This window comes from Pezoporus occidentalis, unplaced genomic scaffold (genome assembly GCF_034315485.1).
Source record: "Pezoporus occidentalis ecotype Australia unplaced genomic scaffold, CSIRO_AGI_Poc_V1 ctg130, whole genome shotgun sequence".
Classification (NCBI taxonomy): domain Eukaryota; kingdom Metazoa; phylum Chordata; class Aves; order Psittaciformes; family Psittacidae; genus Pezoporus; species Pezoporus occidentalis.
In genome coordinates, this window is record NW_026913104.1 from 3218636 (window position 1) to 3240158 (window position 21523).

The following is a 21523-nucleotide window of genomic DNA, read 5'->3' on the forward strand; positions in this document are numbered from 1 at the left end:
CCAGTTACCAGTGAACTGGAGCAGGGAGAAAGGAAAGCAGCCTACTTAAAGACAGGAAATTCAAGAAGAAATTGAGTAGCTTCTGGTGTTGTATAAGGCAGCTGGAGCATGGGATCTGAGTGATTTCATATGATTTAAGAGGTCACTAGCCATCTATCCAGGCCCCTTGGGCATTCTGCAGGATTGCTCCCCACTGGAGATTGATAGAATGTGTAATCCAGTGTTCAGGAGAGCCTAATGGGAAATGACACAACCAAAGACAGATTTGCCTTCTCTATTGGGAAACAACAGTGCGCTCAGACACCACTCTAAGGAAGTGTTTAAGCAAAACCTTACCATTTGCTAGCCCACAATAAGTATAAACTCTTAAAACACCCTTACCAGAAAAAACGTTGGCCACCAATCACAAGAATTTCGGTTTTCCCGCTAATAAATACTATACAAAACTTAAAAGGAGTTTGTTCAGGAAATGGCTTCTTTTTCTGGGGTACAGGGCTTCTATTAAAGCAGCAGGACCTGCTCCTTGGCCTGATTTCCTTCCATATAACCAAATCTAGCTTCAAATGAAGGCATCAATCAAATCAGAAAACAAAAGCTATCTTAGTACCTGTGAGTGCTGAAGCAGAGAAATGAAAGCATATGTAGAACACCAAGAACTTGAAAACACAAATATTCAGTTACTCTGAACCATTTCCGTGAAGAGGTTTTGGTCTAGAGGCTATTTAGAGTAGACCTAGACATTCCTCAAGTTATGGAGGTCAGGCCAGATTGGAAAGATACTTGTAACAGATGCATCTTTTCTTCAGCTGAATACTCTTGGCAGCAACGCTCAGCTGTAGGTGCTGAGTTTCTTCAGTGAACCATTGCATCCTACTCTTAACTGGTGTTTACTTCAGACTACCCACTTAAAACAACAAAAGAGTGCAGCTAAGTAATTGGATGCAAAGAAGGTAGAGTCTCAAAAGCACTACAGCCCTAACAACAGGGGTGGGCAAACAGACCTGGCAGCAAGTGATAGCTTTGGGCTTCCTTCTCAGGAAATAAGCCATTATTTAAGCCTTTTGTGCTGTAAAATGAGTATGTATCTTATATTTGGCAGCATTCTACCAGAACTACACATCAGCAAAACTTCTCCAACATCAGCTCCTGTTGCAATGACACTTTGATAAGGAGAACAAAGATATTAAGGCAATCAAGCCCTTAACAGGATGTCTGGCATGTTCCTTTCTGAAACTGATGCCTAACTTACCCACTTTCAGCCTCTGCTACCATTTGTGAACAGTGAAAAGCCTGAAATGGCATTTAAAAGTTTCATTTAGATATGGCAATTCCATAGACTTCGGTATGCCTATGAGTAGTCTTAGCTCCCTGGAGTTAAAGGTAAACACCTTTCATCAACATTAACATGCCTCAAAAGGATTTTCCTAGTTACATCTAGGATGTAACTTTAAGTTACAGATCTTTAAGATCTTTAAGTGAATTGACGCATTGCATTATACATTGCCAAGGAACCTTTTCTCTCTCCCATTTCTTGAGATGCTAGGCTATGTTAGGCTTAGCGCTGCATGACATAGCCAGAGCTGTGCAACACCTACAGCAACGAAGAGCTTTCAACTACATCTCAGGGGAAGACCTTGTCTCCCAGAACCAGACAGTTAAGCTACCTGGAGCTATCCAAGCAGATGACAAAGGCCTATTCTCTAATAACACCACTCTCAAATACATATCATTACATCAGCAGGTTTAGAACTACTATTTCAACTGTAAAAAGGCAAAGATGTACCAAATTGTCCACAAATAGAAGCCTTATGCAAGTTTATACCTGAACTTGGGGCTCAAAGCCTGTTCCTCTTACAGCTCATTGTGCATTGTGGAGAGCATACACATACCAGCTGCTAAACTTAGGGCAGCGTTAGGAGTTGTGCCCCCTTGGGCTGGAATCCAAGTCATTTCCCAGAGTAACAGCCACAATTAGCAACTTCTGCTTTAAAGGCCAGAAGCCAGGCACAGAATGGAGTCGGGACATCTTCACTGTACTCCTTTTCCTCTCATCCAAGTGGTCATTGCCATCAAGGCCAAGACAAGCATGAAGCTGATAGATTACATTAGAGACAGAGAGGCAGCAGTAAACAAATACCAGAGATCTAAAGGTTCATGAGGAACGCTGTGGCCTCGGGGCTTCTTTCAAGGACAGGGTGTTTAATAATAAATGCAAGATTAATACAGCTCTCAATCATGGGGGCAGGCCCTTGGGGAAGAGGACGGGGCTTGAGCCTGTTTTATTAGGGTCATTTAGCATATTCACAATGTTTGTTCCATAAACACTCCACACAGACAGATGCATTGTCCAAATTTAGCTCCTCAATTTCCCCTTCTTTGGAGCATTTCCACACAAAAAAAAACAACCCAAAACATTCTTCAAGAAGATCTTTACAGCAGCGAAGAGAACAACAAAGCAAGTGAAAAATCCTCAGTATATCAAGGGCATAATTCCTGCTGAACAGTAAAACTGTTCCTTTTCAATACAAGCTAATGAAAAAGCTTCCAACATGATACCAGGAGAAAAACCTGCATTGAGCAGATGGGGAGAGCACTGAGCCATCAAAGCTCAAACTTTCCTAGTCTTTCTGGCACATAGCTACAGCAGAAATCCCCAGACTGACAGTGGGACTGCAAAATGCTATTGACTGAACTATCAGGTACCTGGAGCTTCAGCAGGACCACAATCCAGACTCATTGTTACACCTGTGCAAACCAAGGCAGTTTGTTTAACTCTACACAGGAGGTTTCCATAGGAAACCCTCTGACTGCTCACATGAGGAGTGCTCTGTGGAAGCTCCTCAGCAGGTGCATTGATTACCATTGCTAATGCCTTTGCTCAGATGCTGATGGTACTTTTCAATAGCTAGGTTTCTTTCATCTGAATTCCCCGTTGCACCACATGAATATTTACCAGTCTTTGCTGCCACACTGCATCCTGAAATACTAAACTAACTTGAAGTGAGCACCAACCTAGCCCTACCCAATATATAAGTCAAGAAAGAAGGTTGTTTTATACCATTTCCCCTCCAGTTCCACAAATGTCTTTCCAAAGCCCTCAGAGAAGACTGGTAGCCTTGCAAGATTATTAAACACAAGTATTCCTATAGGCCTGTTCCTTATTTAAGTCTGAGCCGTTACTGCCGCTGAAAGGATCCCAAGAGGAGTTCTATTTAAGGAAAGGTTACTGTAAGCTAGATATAAGTTAGATGTTAGTGACAAAGCTCCCCAGGTGGCACAGAGTCAGAAACATAGCTTTAGCTGAATTCCTAATACCTTTCTAACTGCTTGATCACATTATGAGCTTTTAACTTCTTGTAATTCATCTAAGCACTACTAGAGCTATGCCCAGGCAGGGACTTAAATGGAGATAATATGTCACTATTTCTTTTTCTTTCCCTTTGCATGAAGGGTAGGGAACTATTCCTGCTTTAAGAAAATGACAAAAATTCTGTCTTTGTGGCTGTCACTGATGCACAGTAACATCATAGAATCATGGACTTATCCAGACTTGTGTTCCTGCTGCAGTCTTTCCCTGCTGGGCTTTATTACACAATCACATCCAAGTGCACTCCCAGAAGCTGTTTCCCACTTACATAAAGCAGTGGCAGATACACTCCCCAGTTTGAAGGGGGGAAGAACCGCTATCACATCACGTGAAGTGAGAATATGCATTATCCCTTGCCAGCTTTCTGTCATAAGTTTCAGCCCTTGGAGCCCCCTTTAGTAAATCCATGCCTGATCAGAGTTCATTTATGTAGCCTGGAAAAGGAAGCAGCTTTGCTACATAAGCCACAGTGCTGCACTGTACAGAACTGGAAGGCAAGAGAGACACTGCATTCAAAAGGTGAAGACCTGTCCTTAGCATACCAAGATCTTCACCCAAAAGCTGTAACTGAGCTGGAGACCTCCACCAGGACACAGACATAGCAAACAGGAGGTAGTTTGTGTTATGCCCCAGAGACACACAGCATTTCCCACCCTGAACTGCCACACTGCATTCAGAAGCTGCCACCCAGAGGTGGCTGCCACGGTGCTTACGTTTCAAGATGCTTCTACAAAGTATTTGAGGGTTGCAAAGTCAGTATAAATCCAAGTTTACCATCACTTCATCTGCAAATCCCTCCTTTGTTTTCAGACCACCTGGCTGCGTCAAACCTTGCTCACTGCATTTTCCACTGTGGTCAATAAAAGCTTATGCATAAAGGATGCTTCTTCACTCATACCTCACTCCACACCTAAAGAGAGCTTGAATTCATCTCAGTTGTGTTCAAGTCCCTTGTTTTCCAGCCTGAAGAGTGGTTCCTCGTATGTCCTGGGCTGCAGAAATTTGTGTGTCTTTTCCTGCTAACTTTACAAACCACCTAATTTCACAGCAAGCCTTTGAATTCCTTATTTCCATCACAGATATCCTCTGCCTTCCATGTTCAATAAACATGTTCAAAGTACAGCTTGAGTCACTAACCACTTGAAAGGCACACTTTCACTGACAACACTGATTACTTTAAATCATCTGCTCTCTAGGGATGCCAGCAGGACACCACTGCAACTGGGAAGTCAGATTACCAGAAGCTAGCAAAACAGCAAAGGGAACATTAAGGAACAGAAGCAGTACAGCACTTCAACACAAGAGCGTGATACTATAAATACAAGCTCACACCACTGAGTGGGCACGACTGCCTGAAGTATTTGCTTAATTTCTTAACTCATAATATAGAGATTATCTTCATAAATGAATACCAGAGCTCAGCTGAGGATGTCAAAGCCCTGTACAAGTTTTGGCTTTACTTGACAAAGCTTCATCTTTCGCACCCCTCCTTTATCTGTATGGAAGAAGAGACCATCACTGCAAGCACAGTCTCTTCACTAAGGAGTTATTCCAGCACACCAAGGTTTTCAAGTGGGCTGACCACCCTTCCCACAGGAAGCTCTCCTGGGAAGCATCATTGTAAAGGAGCAGAAACTTCCCCTTTGGGGAAAGAAATAAACCCTTGTCCTCAGAAAGAGGAACTCCAGCATTCCTTTCTTTAGCCTTCTGCATCTTCCAGCCTGGAGAAGCTGCTCAGATGTCAACCACAAAGCTCCAGTGAACAGGATGTGGTAGGGCCTTGCCCCTTTGCAGCACGCTAGCAATAGCTCAAGTTATTTTAAGCTTTCTGCAACTGACTTTATTTGCATTCAGAGTATACTCGGTAGGGCAGGAACTGTATTTTGTTCAGTGTTTATACAGCAAAACAGACTCCCTGTCCATGCTTAAGTCTCCTGCATGTTAAGCGATGATAGAAATACATTTCATGTACCCTACTCTTGAGCTGGGGATTAGCACAGTACCTCAGGAGAGTTAGAAGTGAGGCCTTTCAATGTGTTCTGAGTGACAACAGTCAAGCAGACACCATTCTCAAGCATTTATCCTTGAAAGGGCTTTCTTGAGGTCAAACGGACCATCAGGCAGGGCTTCTGTTCATCGCTTCCACTGACACAAACCCTTTGGCTGTCTACCACTTATGTGAAGCTGAAATTCTGGCAGTTACAACAGTGAGGAAAGTAGAGAAGCAATCTCAAACAATCCTATGTCATACAACCCCCCTGCCAATGCTTAAGTGTCACACTTCCCAGACACCCTCTGCCATCGGTGTACCCTCTACTCCATACCTCATGTTAGACACTGGCTCCAAGTTCTCAACTGTGCTTCTGTCATATGGAAAAATCCACAGCCCTTATAAGCCCTTTTACACCTTAATATGTAGTCTAGAGCACAAAAACTGTACCTCTTGAATCCTACTTACGGTCAGCAATTCAGAAGACATATTTGCATACATTTACTTGCATGAAATTCCTTTCCCCAGTCAAATGTCCTTTCCCCACAAGCAACGCAAAGCATCAACCAGCAATTAGCATTGCCTAATAAGCACCTTCCAGCTTGAATTTGCTTTCCTCTTATGGTAAATAGCAGCCTTCCCAGCCAGCCTTATGCAAAGGACTTTTACCCAAGCAGCGTAGGACTGCATGAAATCTTGCTAATTGCACAAGTTCTGGCTCCTTATTTTGCCTTTAGGGGATTTTGTTAGGATCCAGAAACACATGAAAGCATCCACAGGTATTTGCTGTGACATCTGCGAGCAGCTGAAGCAGCCATCTGTTTTCTGTACAATCTGGTTTCCTCTGCTCCTGTTAGTGTCCACCAAGACATGGGTCTGTAGGAAACAGCCATTCTGTGAGCAGAAGAGCTGCAGACCCCATCCTGGTTTGCCAGTGTGCAGAACCCAGTTATTTGCTTTAGGGTGCAAACCCTGACATTTGGCAGCAAAACGATGTTTGCTCCCTGGAGCATTTATAGTGCAATGAGGAGCACGTTGTACGTATATACCACTCCTAACAAGTCTTCTAAGCGGTAGTGCAAAGCAGCCACCAGTGCAGGTCACTGAAACACTGTAGAACTGTAAGAGTGATCAGGCAATATTTCCCTTTGATGGAACAACCAAGATGACAAGATGCTACCTGCTTTGAAATGAAGCCAAAAAGAACTTCAGATGCAAGTACCACATGCTATAATACCAATAAGCATATGCCATCAGGACCTCACTCTTTCACACCACAAATTCATCTCGTGCAGGACATTGTCCAGCAAAGTAATGTGGAAGAAATCCAGCATAAATAACCTCTCCTCAGGATTTATGGGGTTGATTTCAAGCTCTTTATTCAAATGTTAACCTAGGCCAACCTTGCTTAACTTCCCCTGCAAGATAAAAATCATGACCTAGAAAAAATTTACTGTGGAAAGCAGCAAAAGAGCATGTTTGCAATTGGAGTGCAAGGAAGGAAAGATAAAAGCACCAGGGAAAGGAACTAAGTTTCTTTAGAGGCCTGAGGAGAAACATATTTTAAGCTTTAATGTGGTATGACATGAGGAGACTTAATAAACAGTTGTTAGATCATGATGCAACTTACTGGATCCTCTTCCCTAAATTCCTATAGAGGAAGAACTAGGCTTTGGTCAGAACCGCTTCAGCTTTTTCAAGCTAAGTGCAATGGGTTCACCAGGGCAGCTTCTTTTATCTCTGCTTGTCCCAAGAACCAATTTCTTTATCTTCTGGATCAGCTCTTACAAAGAAATAAGCTTCAACTATCGCTCTTTCCCCCTTACCCCACAAACCCTGGCCTCAGAACCCTTTCCGGACTTCTTGCTTACCAGGGTGTGCGTAGCAGGCGCAGCGGCAAGGGAAGACGGAAAGGCTCAGCAAGGGCTCCATCTACTGGGACACAAGGCACGCCTCAGGGATACAACACAGGGATGAAGAGCTAGGTTGCAATACATCCCCAATACAGGGATGAAGAGCTAGGTTGCAATACATCCCCAACACAGGGATGAAGAGCTAGGTTGCAATACATCCCCAATACAGGGATGAAGAGCTAGGTTGCAATACATCCCCAATACAGGGATGAAGAGCTAGGTTGCAATACATCCCCAACACAGGGATGAAGAGCTAGGGTACAATACATCCCCAATACAGGGATGAAGAGCTAGGGTACAATACATCCCCAATACAGGGATGAAGAGCTAGGAGGCAGCTATGGTGTCTCCCAAAGTTACACCATTGATGCATACATTCAGTATGTTCATACGGCTGCAAATCCCAGAGGCAAACACCTGGGTCAGACAAACTACATGTCCTGTACTTTCACATCCCCTTAGCATCTGTAGTTTCTGTGATAAGTACGGTTTCTGATGGGTCCAAATCCTTGTCAGGCACTGCTTATTCTGTGTATCGAGATAATCACAGCTAACACGTAAAAACTGTTGGCAGTCTCCCCCAGGAATGCTTGTTATGAAATGGAAACAGAAGGGATGTTTCTGGTTTGCAGGCAACCCATGAGCTCATTTCACACACACTTGTTCCTTGTGACAGAGAAATCTTGTATTTCAATGGCAGCATGAACTAATAAGCAGGCATTTCTATTTTTACCTCCATCCCTCTACATTTAGGAGGATTCTTTGTGAGATTCTATAAGTGTTTAGCTAAAGATGCAATGGTTTAACATCTGTTTTCCCAGGTTCTTCCACAGCGAAGCAATGGAAAACCCACAGAATTCTACAGAAAATATCAAAACAGTGGTACATAGACAAGTTTTTCAAGCCACAAGCTCTTTTGGTTATTTTTTACAGCAAGAACATTAGTAGAGAAACACACAGGTTACTACTGACATTCTGCAGGAGTACCACATAGATCCAGCTTGCAAACTGTAGAAATATATCACATATCCAGCGTGAAAGATGTTTGTTCTTCCTTAGTGAGGCATAGATGGATTTCTAACAAACCAAAGATACGGAACAGAAGTGGGAAGCTGCAGTATTGACTATACTATTGCCACAGTATTGAAGATGATCCAGTGCTAAGGGGCTGTGTTTAGATGACAAGTTACTTGGCTGCTGAAGTGTCAGCTAAGTGTTGGAAACACAAAGCCCACTCCACTTGTTTACGTGGAACAAATCCATGTAACTGCCCTGTACTCTGCTATTAACAGCACTGTTTTCCTCTGTCCATCACTGTCACAAGGTATCACAGCATGTACTAACAACTATTCTTGTTGATGCTGCAGGCCAAAGAATCCAAGTGTTCTCTCTACCACCCTTGCATCTGAAAACACAACAGGTATTTTCATGTTGAGGAAGAAACTTGTATCCAATCCTTTCACAAATGGACTTATTATGGGGTGTTTTAGGATTTGAGGACAGCACAGAGAATTTGCACTGTATTTCTTTGATGTATTCAATAGGGGTGTCCCGATGTTCCAATTTACTGCTTGCTGCTTTTACTACTACGAATTAAGATCAAACAGGTATCTTTCTCTTACTACAGCAGCAAGAAGTTGGAAGCAACCGGAGAGCAACCAAGTTGCTGCCCTCCTACCCGTCAAGCCCACTGGGTGGCATCGTTAGTAAAAGAATAAGAACTTAGAAATTCATTCTTTCATAACCCATTAACCAATGGTGAAATACAAAACTCCAAGCTTTTTACTCAAGTTGGAAACCTCATTTTCATGAAACACAGTGGCTTTTAAATGCCAGGTTTTCCCTTTATCAACACTGATAAAGAAACAAAGACAGAAGGTATCTGGTTTGCATTTGTAGAACATCTACTGTCAACTTGCACAGATGAGTGAGCCTCTTCAATATACAGTAACTCGAACAACACTGAACCACCCCCTCTGGAGGGGCAGGATGAGACATGGAGGCTTACTTTAGTATGATGTTCAGCCTGGATTCTAGTTTTAATAAACCCGGGTCTGTCAGGCTGTGGTGATGCATTTCTCCTTCCCAGGCCATTCTATGATCTCAGTAATTCCTATTAGGCTTCGTGTAATGAGTTGGGCAGTTAAGCATCCCCTGACCGTACCAAGAACTCTTGCATGGCTAAGGTGGGAGCGGCACTGATGGCACCAGGAACTCCTGTTCCCTGGCCAAGCTGGGAGGTGAGTGCAGCAATCATCAGTCATCCCCAGACATCCCCCAGAACATTCCTCACCTTGGATGTAACCCCAGTGGAAAGGTACCACTGTTACTGGAATGTCGAGAATTCCAGCAATTCACCACACACGGCCAATGCTTTCAGCCTATTGTGCATCTCTTCCAGTCCTAATTTTCATAACAATAACACCACCAGAAGCACTCTGCTTCATTGGGTTTGACACATGCCTCAATATTTAACTACTAGAATAGACCACTGCCTTCCATCCGTGTCCCTTGTTCCATTCTAAGTTACAACACTGAGATTTTTTTTCCTATTCTACCTTCAGATGATAAATATGCCCCAATTTCCTGTTAAAGGGCTGTGGCCAGCAATTGCTGAGAAGTGTTGTATTTCCACTTAGCTCAATGATATATGTATACTTCTCCTTAGCAAAAAACCTAATAGCTTTTATCCTTTCTCATGGTAGCAGTTTAATGCATTCTAATAAGACAATGTTAATACAAAATATACACAAAGCAAAACTTGTAGCCACTATAAACCACTAGATAAGCATCAAAGTGAGAAGATTTCATTCTCAATGGAGGCTATAGAATGAAGGTGCGCATCTGGTTATAGCAGAAGATCTACAGGTAGACACATGCCATGTTGTCCTGTGTTAACTCCAGAACAGTCTAGCCATAATGATGCTACCTTTGAATCAATCCACATCTTCAAAACTTTCAGGTGATACAAAGCTGTTAAAAATCAGTCCTTGTCTTAACCCGCTTACCTGAGCACAGGGTACAACTGACATTGATTTCACTATCAGTATTACACTAAAGGCACAAACCAGCAGAAAAGCAGGGATCCCTAATCAAAATAAGAATAAGGAAATGTCTTATTTCCAACTCCATTGGATACTGATAGCCAGGCTGAACAATTTCTAGTGTTTCCTGCAGAGCATGAAAGCTGCAAGAATCATGGGTTTCTGCTGCTAAAGATCATTCTGCCCTTCTCTAGGATCCTGGTAATCAATGTGACAGAGGAGAATCTGAAACAAGGTGACATTTTCTACTTCACTGTGCAAAACACAAAGTAGGAGCAGGTTGCATTCCCAAACTACCAGCAATGAGAAGCATCTTACCAACTGAAGGAAAAGAACTTAGACAAATACCACACACAGTGTTGTGTGTGTGCACATGCATGAATGGCAGAGGCCCTCTGAAAGAAGGTCCATGTGCCTTCCTGCCAGAGAAATGACAAATAACAGGCCCCAAATTTATCCTACCCAAGTCAAGTTTCTATGCTTCAAACACACTTAAATCTTCCCCCACCTCATGTCCTCCCTGCTGAAGGCAAGGCAGGCTATTAACACCTTCAGCTCTCTGTTCTTGTTCCTCCTCCCATCGTTTTCCAGTTTGGGACTGCCTATACATCCATTATGAACTGTCTGCTCTGTAAACGCTAATGGCGCAAGCAACATGAAATCACAGTTCTCCTTTCACACACGGGCAAGCTAGGCATCCAGAGATGAAACAAATAGCTCCACATTACCCACAACTTCTGTAGTAGAGTCAGGCTGATTGTAGGAGCTCCGGGACACCTGCCCTTCTCCCAAGGATTACCTGTCCTATCTCATCAGGCACCCAGAGGTACACTCACAGCAATAGTAAGCTAATGCCAAGACACAGATACACTTGGGTAACAGCAGCTTCTAATTCTGCCTTCATACCAAGCTGAGCAAATACAGGGCAGTAGAACCAAATGGGAGGCAGCCTTTCCCTCTGGCCTAAATTAGAAGATCAATATGTAAAAACTGGGAATTCTAAGACCAGGAACAGAACAGTGTTCTCGGGTGATTCTGGTCAGTATGGAATTTATGTCACATTAAAGGGTGGCTTTCACTGCAGCTCTCAAATTCATGATCAACAACGGAGTTTTGGAAGAAAATACGATTTCAGCTCTTTTACCTTCCTCTGTGACAACCCAGCTCCTCTGGAAAATGAAGGCAGAGGTGTTAAAACACTGCATCTTCACTGTTCTTGCAATTTGTTCCTCACTCTGACCCTATAGCTTATCAAATTAACATCCAGTAACCAAGATTCCAACAGAGGAAACCAGTAGTGTCGATAGGCATCTGCCCCATTAGAGGCACTAATCCTGACAGAGTACATCTGTGAATTATTCAATAAGCAACATTTCTTTCATTTTGGGGTTTAGACACTATAAAAAACAACTTGCATATCTGCCTGGAACATACTTTTCCTTTTAACAGGTTTCTAGTTATAGTCACTAAAGCAGGGAACTTCTGCATTCAGACATCAAGGGACACTTCCCAAAAGGTCCATGTAGCCATGTCAGAGCATGCAGGCCCAAAACACTTGGCAAGCATCGTGGAATCCAGTTGCTGAGGTGCACATCCAGCCTTAAGTTGACATTGCAACACTGACATAACACTTGATCAGCAGAAGTTAAATCTCCTGTCTTCGTTCTCTATTACATAAATGCTTCAACTCCCTTTCTTCCCTTGAGACATCCAATCATGCCACTGTAGCGAGGTCATGTCAGATCTGCTGCCAAATTTATTCCGAGGATTGGCTAAATTGAGGGCTGCAGAGCTGCCAATCTAGACCTTTGAATGAAGACCCACTTTCAGAGTATCAGTCAACAGAACAAGCGACAAATCTCTCGCCCTTGGTACTGCAGAGTCTACGTCTTGTAGTTAGTCTCTTTGTTTCTCAAAGAGGATGAATATTTGCTGCTCCACACCAGTTTCCCTCCCACTGCTGTCCCCCACAGTCTAAGGAGGAAACAGATTTTCACATCACAGTAACAGGACATGTGGGAATTAATAAGGGCTTCTTGCAAAGAGGATGAAAGGAAGAATCCAAACAGACTGCTGCCCTTGACACTGAGCTGATTCCATACACGCTGCGGGAAATAGCACCAATTTCAGCCACTAACTACTCAGCAATCCTACTTGAACTCATTGAAGCTGCAGTTCATGTGAGGCAAGGTAAGGGAAAACTCACAGCCAACACTGCAGCATCAGCAATGACTTCACTTAGAAGCAACTGAACAAAACACAACAGAGAGGGGAAGAGTGACCTGCATAAACAGAAGATTCTACCATATGTATTACTGTCTGCAGAGGAGAAAGTCTTACCTAAAGCAAGATTTTCCCCCATTGCTTTTCAGAAACTCAGCAAAACCAGAGGATTACCAACTCTGGTTAGTGATCAAGTGAACTGATCAAAATCCTGCTAAACAAAAGCTGGTAGTGCAGGAAAAGCAAGGAGCCAAAACAGCCAACTATGTGGGATAGAAAAGTTAGTGCCCGAAACAAATGGCAACATCCTTTTTGTCTGAAAGGCCAAAGTCACTCCTATTTGAACTCCTTCTAATGGCAGGCAAGGGTTAGAACATGGCCTGCTCCATTTGTTAGCAAACCCAGAAACACCCCTGTTCAGGTAACACCAGTGATCAAGTGTCCCCTTTTGCCAGGAAAGGGACTTCTCTGTGAAGTGGTTTTTCTCCCCCCCTATGAATAACGGGATACAGCAGAAGAGGAAAGCTACGTCTGCATGATTTACAATGCCAGAACTCGCTTCCTCCCAATGACAGACCACCCAGGATTCCCCTGCTCGGAGACAATAGGGCACAAGTTCCTACAGTTTATGTCCCAAAGAGCTTTTTCCTTTATCATCTCCCAGATATGTTATTTTGTCTTCAGTCCCAGACACACAATGTACTTATGAGAGATATTTACATTTTGAAAACATCTCCATTAACTAACAGGGTTTTTTCTCCTTGCTTTTTAAGGTCAGTCATAAATAATTCAGTGCTACATACTGAAAGAACATGCAAAGCTCAACTTTTTACATACACTAGAATTAAAGGACTAATTCCCTATTACTAGGGAGTCAGAGATGTGGTAATCTGTGTGCTATTACACACAGTCTCTAAAGCTATTTGAGCTTAGAAATAATGCAGAAGTACAAAAACACATGAGGTGCTTTAAGGAATTCAGTAGCAGTAACACACATATACTTTATCCTGTAACACAAGATGTTGATAGGCCATCTTGTCTAAATGCATAGTTATAAGCATAACTAAGCACAGAGTGACTCACATTAAAGCCTTAGACTGTTTATGCTTTCTGAAACTTTGCAGAAGCAATGACATGGTATGTTAGATGAAACACTGAGCCATATATTGTATGAAACAGTACTGAGTCATGAATAGACCAGTGGAAAACAGTAGCTTTTTTCTTCCCATTTCCCCAGCTCCATTGAGTTAAAATAGTTTATTTTCTCAATCATCAAACATTGGGAGGCACTCACAGCCTCTGGCTCAAGGAACATCCAAATCACTCCTTGTAAAACATCAGAATGATGCAAAAGAGAAGGCCATACTGTGCTTGCCTGCTTCTTATACTCATCCACTAAGCTTTTAGTACCAAGCAGCATCACAGGGAGAATACTGCCATTTCTGGACTTCGTGGCTCTGATCAAGTGAAGTTGTTCTATTATTTAGATTTTTATCTTCCAGTAGGCAGGGAGAATATTCTTATGACTAAGACAGGGCTCATAAGTAAGCTTGCAGTAGTGGAATAGGATATGATACAATGATGAAAGTGCTGCTGCATCAGAAATATCACCCTCACTAGGACACACCATCACAATCTGAGCTGCATCACCTTGCAATCATAGTAGCCTAAGCTTGTGAATAACTACCACACAGAGTAACTGGTTAAAGCAAAATATCGTCATCGCATGCCTCAAGTCCTAAGACTGCATCTTATCCAAGTCGTATTCCACAGGGTTGATTAGCTCCGTGAAGTTTATTGCCATGACAAAAGACACAAGTGTTGCACAAGACAGATTCGTCATGTTTCAGTTAGGAGCAGGAAATGAGTCACCTAAATCTGGGATCCACTTTCTCGCAGCATCTGTTCCTCATCTGGCGGTAGACTACTAAATCTCATGATACTGAGAACTAGCTTACACACAGGATACACAATCTAATACACAAAAGAAGGTGCAGCTGGTAAACCAGGAGGGGTGAGCCAAAGGACCTGCCTGGTGAGCCCATCTCTCCATTTGCACTTGAATGACAAAAGGAAAACCCTGTTTGAGCTCCATGTTTCTGGCACAGACACAGCATTCTGAATGACTAAACCAGCATGCAAGTGAACATCTTCTGCTGACTAGCCGTGTACAAATGAGATTGCTCCCTCACACTGCTTCTCCAAGGTGAAGAATCCCCATTCCTACCTTTAACCTCTCCGTCCTTCCCCCTCCCTTCTCCCTTTTAAAAATATCCTTTATTTTAAGTTAGTTGCAGGAATTTCAACTGGAACTTTTCCAGGTTGGAGCCTTCCAGTCCCCATCAGCAAAAGCCTGGGAGTTAAGAGAAAGAAATATGCAAAAGTCTGACACCTGCCACTTTCCATTGAGCTTTGGGTGGAAAATGTCCCTGGCCTCTTTCATTTTTAATGTCAGACTCAGCCTGGTGGAAAAGATTACCTCCAGGTAAAGTCATTCAGAACAGGAGCTTGTCTGCCAAGCCCCTCCTTTTTCCCTACTGATGCACCACAACAGCCTGAGCATCACTTTGTCAGGGGCAACCTTCTGTAGGGGAGGTGCATGCACTCAGCGCAGACAGGGTTCCTGCCTCTCAGATTGTACTTGTGAGGCTACAGCTCTAATGATGCCCTGATGAGATTCTCCCTCTGCAGTAATGGAGCAGACTGCAATTCGTTCACAGTAACAGCAGCTCATTTCAGGGCTGGAAAAGATGCCAGAAGTTAGCAATGTGGGACCCTCCATCTCCCCAGATATTTAGCAGCCCTCAAATGCCCTCATTAGTCTTCAAGCAGAGAATCTCAGATGGAATAGTTTTGTTCCAAAACCCACAGGATTATGCATTTTAGATCTTCCCAGCCTGGGCTAGATCTATACTAAGCAAACAGCCTCCTCCTGTGTTATATATCAGCCCTTACAAACATTTCTGTGCTGCAAACAGGAAAGCTATCAGGTATATTCAATATTTGTATGTAGATTGGTCAGCTTCAGGTTTAAACGCATTCAGATTAGAAGCGAGTCACACTGAAACACTTGGATTCCCTGCCCCAATTTCCTCTCAGAGATCAGGTGTCATTTTGAGCTGAATATAACCTGAATGCTCTAAAATAGATGGAAATAAAAGCAAAAGGAGATGTCATTCTTTACTCACTAATGTCACAAGATACTGACGCTCTTTATTAATTGATAGAGCGCTCTCACTCCAGCCTCGCAATCTCAACGTCTTCATGAATATTTCTGTGCAGACAGGAAGGAGATTCTTCTGCTTCTCTCCTTACTCCTGAGACCATCATAACTGGTTTCCTTAGAGATTCTAGGCTATTGTAATTTGGCTATCAGAAGCCTGAGCGAGCCCACCTTGTCTGGCTGCTCTCTTTGCCATCAATAGAAATCCAATTTCAGATAGCCAGAAATACCTTTGAGAAAGATTACTCATTTAATACCATGATTAATTCACAGCACAGTACATGTGTGGTAAGCCTTATCCAAATACTTAAACCCATGCCATCTCCCAAGAATAGTCAGAGTAGGTGGAAGAAAGCGAAGAATAGAACAGTAACTCTGAAGGGAAATTTATCAGACCCACATTCATTAAGAAGCAAAGAGAGAATAAGATTCCCCCAGAAACAGAAAATTCCAACATGAACTAGGCTGTAATACCTCAGAGGAGATTAAAAGAGAAATAGATAAAGCAGAATACATGTTCTTGTTAAATACCAGGAGACAAGGGCTTTGCTTCCGCAACCTAAGGCCGTGGTCAAGAGACAAGAACATGGGACCATAAGGAAAGAGTCAAGGGATGTTCCACAATAGCCTGCATCATTTACTGCCTTTATTTCACTGCTAGAGCTCTTCTGAAGAGGAGCGTGGACTTTACCTAGTCACAACTTGATAACAAAAGCAGAGCTGTAAAAGGAACTTTAAAGAACATTGCACACACAAGTTCCTATGGTCTGTGCCCCTTGTTCAAGATTTCCTATCACTTCTCAAGAGTCCTTTGGGTCTTTTGGTTTAAACGGCTTTGATTGGCGCAAGTGGGACTGTCAGAAAAGGTTTAGCAACCGAGCAATAAACCTTCCCAAGTGTCTTTTAGCCATACCGAGTCAGTGTCACAGCCTCAGTGACCACGCTGGCGTTTTAATAGGAGCTGAAAGAACAGGTCTTGGAACCTTCACTCCTTACAGCTCACATTAAATTAGTAACATACATTAAATGATTATCTTAGATGGCATTACTTAAACATAACCTCACAGGACATTTGCCTCGAGCAAACTGCAACAGAAAAGCCAAGAGATTATGTAGTTCAGATACACATGAGTGTACAACAGCATGTTTGCACATGTAAGCGTGCTCAGGGAAGTCCACAAGCTTCAACAGTTTCTTGAAGCATATGGACGTACAGGACAAAGGCAAACCCCTTAAGAGTCCATAGTGAAAAGCCAGTATTTTATCACTGAGAGTCATTTTTGAACAGGCTGCAGGCCTACCATCTTCAGTCAATCAGCACATTACTTCCCTTACAAATCAGAACAATCAGTTTTCCTGGGTCAGGCACCCAAAAGGCTCAGGGATTCCACGACACCTTAAGAGAAATGCCTAAGGTTACCCACACAGAGGCTTGCCCTGCTCTATTAGTGCAACTGTATGCCAAATCACAGTTTCCAGTAGTTAAATTTAACAGCTACATATAGTGTTAAGCAGCTTGATGCAATAGTGTCTACAGCAGTGACTTGCAAAAGTTCAACTACGTTAGCAACTGGTGCAATAAAGCTGTCATCAAGTAAAGCAATCTTGTCCACAGGATTGCATATAGAATTTAGTGACATACAGAGAAAGTACCTGTAATGTAGCCTCAGATACAACAAAACCAAGTCCTCTAAAAGAAGCCCCGAGAGAACATCCTACATAAAGGCAAATACAACTTGTCCTATCTCAGGGTAGGTAAAAGAAACAGAGCAGAATCCACAACTACAGGTGCTCAAGTGCCACATAATCATCTCCATAGCAGTCCATCATGCCATTCCAGTTCATACTTTATACTAGCTAGCCTTTAATACGCAGGCTCTTTAGTTATTTCACATATTCCAAGTGAACTCTGCTTTGGTGAAGATTAAAACAAAACTCCAGGGACAGATGGTTTCTGCCTGGCCCCTGCTTGCAACAGGCTGGCTGCCATTCAAAAACCACACTCCCCCCATGTCATTTGCATTACACAGTATTTTTTAACCTAGACAAACAATGCTTAAGAATAAGGCCACAAGTCTCCACCTAATCATTTTAACCCCAGCCTTCCCCCTCCTCCTATGCTAGGTCATTGTGACAGCGCATGGAGTTGGTACACCCACCAAGCAGTGGGGTGAAGTTTACAAAATCATTTCCTATGGCTCTATAAACAGCTGCTGCACAACAAATACATTTGTCTGCTTCCAAGTTGAACTGGGGAGCAGTCAACAGATCAGTTTTACGCATGCCATGGTGCCTAATGACAACGTTAAGAGATGAGAAGGAAACATCCAAGATACAAGCAGCTGTTTCTTTGCATTCGCTGGTTCGATAAAAAACTCATGAAGCATTTCTTCATTTTCTTTTTTTCTTTAAGATACTTCTTTTCTAGGTCATCACTTCTAAATAATCTCTTCTAATACTGAAAGGGAAACCTGGTTTGCTGACCAAGATGTGCTGCTTTCTACCAGCTGAGCCAAAGGACTTACTTGCCTACAGGCAGCTAGCCACACTGTGTCATACTAACTGCGTCCTGTGATGGAAGTGGACAAGACATCAGCCTCACTCTAGTTGTTTATTAGAAGAAAAGCTTAAAAGGGCAAAAGTACTTGGACAGAATTTACCTGAAAGCAGTTGAGGAGTACATTATGGCTTGATATTCTAGTGCATAGAAGTTATTATTAACTACATTATAGGAACAGAAAAGCAATTTAAGGAGTTAAATCTAGCAAGCACAATGCATTTATCTTCCCTCTTTAAGAGCTTCAACAGGGCAAAAGCTTCTCCAACAGAAAGCTACACCAACACAAAAAGCACTTTAAGGACTAAAGTATTAATGCCTAGAAACCACAAACACAAGAAAAACACCACAGTTACCCCAACTGAGACTTAAGCAGAATAACTCTTAAACAATATCATTCACACCTTCTCCAGCATTTTCTGTTATCCTTTATTACACTGATAACAAAAACAACTTAACATGCTGAAACCCTTCTCCAACATGTAGAAAATGCACTTACTCCCAACCAAACTTACACAACAGCACTAAACCCCCCCTCCCAGTTCTCACATACCTTACAGCAAAAGCAGCAGGCAACTTTTCTCCTCCATTTTGTTAACCACTACTTTTGCACACATACTTCTTCTATAGCTGGCTTATCCAGCTTGTCCTGCAATGTTTTACCAGCACTACCTATTACATATACATTAAAATACCAAACCAAAAGATGAAATAAAAACCTTGAAACTTACATTCATTTTTGACCAGCATAACCCTCCATTGAAGAAACACCCATACACCCCTCCTGCTTCCAAACATGCGCTATAACCCTCTCTGCTTAATCTCATACAATCCACACCTGTATCCTGACCCACCCTCCTTATGTGAAGATTCATATGCTTCACACCTGCGATTCACAGATGAGCATTATTTCCAATCACACAGCTGGGAAATCAAACCTTAGGGTTCCATTCGCTAATGGAACAATAAAACCCAGCCTTTTTCAGTGGGCTCCTTTCTGTCCTTGCACTGTTAGAACAGTCCCTGAGGTCTGAAGGTAAAGAAAGGTTAGTGTTTGCTTGTGGTGCTTCTATGTTTAGCTTTATTTGCTGCGATGTTTTGGTTGAGGGGATGCTTTCTTACTTAGGAAAGCTCCATTAGGGGATTTGTTTGGAAACAAAAGTCTTGTATTCCAGAAATATTTAAAGCTTTTGATGTGAATGAAAATGAAACCTTGTCTCTTCTGACCTGGCTTGCCTTTTAGTATAAAATTAATAGTGTTAAGTGTTTCATGTTGCGTTAAGTTCTTGGCTATTGTGGCAACAACACAGTAAAGATTAAAAATGTTGTTTCTGTGTGTAAAGAGCAATTTACTTTGTTTCTTGAAATATAAATGCATGATTATGTGTTTGTATAGAAAATAAGGTTGCTTAAAAAGCAGTCAGGGTGTTTTCCTGCAAAGCCAACAAAAATTGGTGTTGGAGTAATAAGCTGTATGGACTGATGCACTTTGAGTTAGCTACAGCCTTAAGGAGCTCTTTGGTGGTTTGTGTTTATTCCCAGATGCTGACACTGTGAATGCATTGGCTTGTTGAAGTGAGACTTTTCACTAATACTAAATGACTAATAGTGCTTTTATGATCAATTATTGAAGTTATTTGAGAGCTGAGAGCTTCTTAAACAACATCTTGTTTATAACTCAGTGTCTGAGTCCTGATGTAGTGTGAAGCAGCTTTTCTACTAGTGTCTTATTGTAAAGAGAAATCATTGTGAAGGGCTTTATCTTCTACCCTGCTATTCCTTGGTGTCTGCTTTGAGTTGTCTTTTTCAGAGACTGGATTCTTTGTGTGGTTTGCCCTTCCTTTGTCTGTTCTTTTCTCATTGCAAAGCCAAAAGCTGAACACACATGGTTTTGCTCAAGAGACTCAAAGTGCTCACCTGGCTTTCTTGGTTGAATGACCCCTGTTCTTCTGCTGACTGTATCAATAAGATGCTTAAATAATTCAAGCTGCGTGAGATAAGCTCATGATGGAAGTTTCAGAGAACAGACTATTTAAAGAATCAACACAAGAAGGTACCCAAGTAGCTGCAGTCTGTGCAACTGCTGTCCTAACAGCTTTTGAAGAGGATACAGCTTCTGGATGCATTTTGGGTGATGGGGTTGTTGGAGCTGTTGTTGCTGGGCATATGCAACATCATTTAGTGTTGAGTAGATATCGGGAGGCAGCAAGGAGTGGTTTTCCTGGAGGAGGAAGGGCAAGGTGAAACAAATAACCTGACACAAAAAAATAGAGCTTAGAGAAAAGCTCCCCCATATGCTTCTCATAATTGAGGTATAGGAAAAGTTACTGCAGGCTTTTGGGACATGCAGGTTTAAGAGAGCCTCTTTTCCTAGGAGGGTTGACTCATGCAGATGTGAAAGGGGCTGAAACCGAGGCAGCAGCAGGGAGGACCACAAAAAAAAAACCTGGAAAACCAGTGTGCTGCAGATAGGGCCTATTCCCCCAAACCCGGTCAGCAAAGGTCTTGAGAGGATGCGCTGGTGCGAGTGGCATGGTTGTCCTTATATGTACTTACACACCAGCCTTCCCAGCTCCTCGCTGGAACAGTTATGCAAACAAGAGATGTGCTTGCCATAATAGGTATGAACACCAGAGGGAGAATCCCCGCTGAACCCCAAAGCACAACTTGCTCTTGAGGGGCTGAATGTAATGTGAGAGCAGGCTGTGGAATGGCTTATCCGAGATGATGAAGGGGAGATTTTGCATGCGTGACCTCCTCTTTCATTCTCCGCATCCCCCTCCTCCTCTGTGGATCTCAGTGGAGGCAGGGCACTGAGTGCAGGGTGACAGCACTTCTCTGTGTCTTGGTTTCTGATGCATTGATTCTATTAAAGCAAAGCAGCATGCTGGCTATTTACAGCATAGCTTGGGACATCTTCTGTCAGACTTGTAATGCAGAGAGACAAGCTCAGTGCTGCTTGGTTTCTGGACAGCGGGGGAAGGGATTAAATGCACTTTTCCCCTTTGATTTATGCCCTGCACTGAAAATCAATGGTGTTTTCTCAGATCCACTCAACTATTGGAAACCAGCAGCCTCTTTGGTCAAGTGTGCGGGGAACAGTTCTGAAGGATATGGGTGGATGGGACAGATATAGATGCTCTATGGGAAGCACTATGTTCATTTGGCAGTGTTTGCTTTTGTGTCATAAGCCTATATTACTTGAA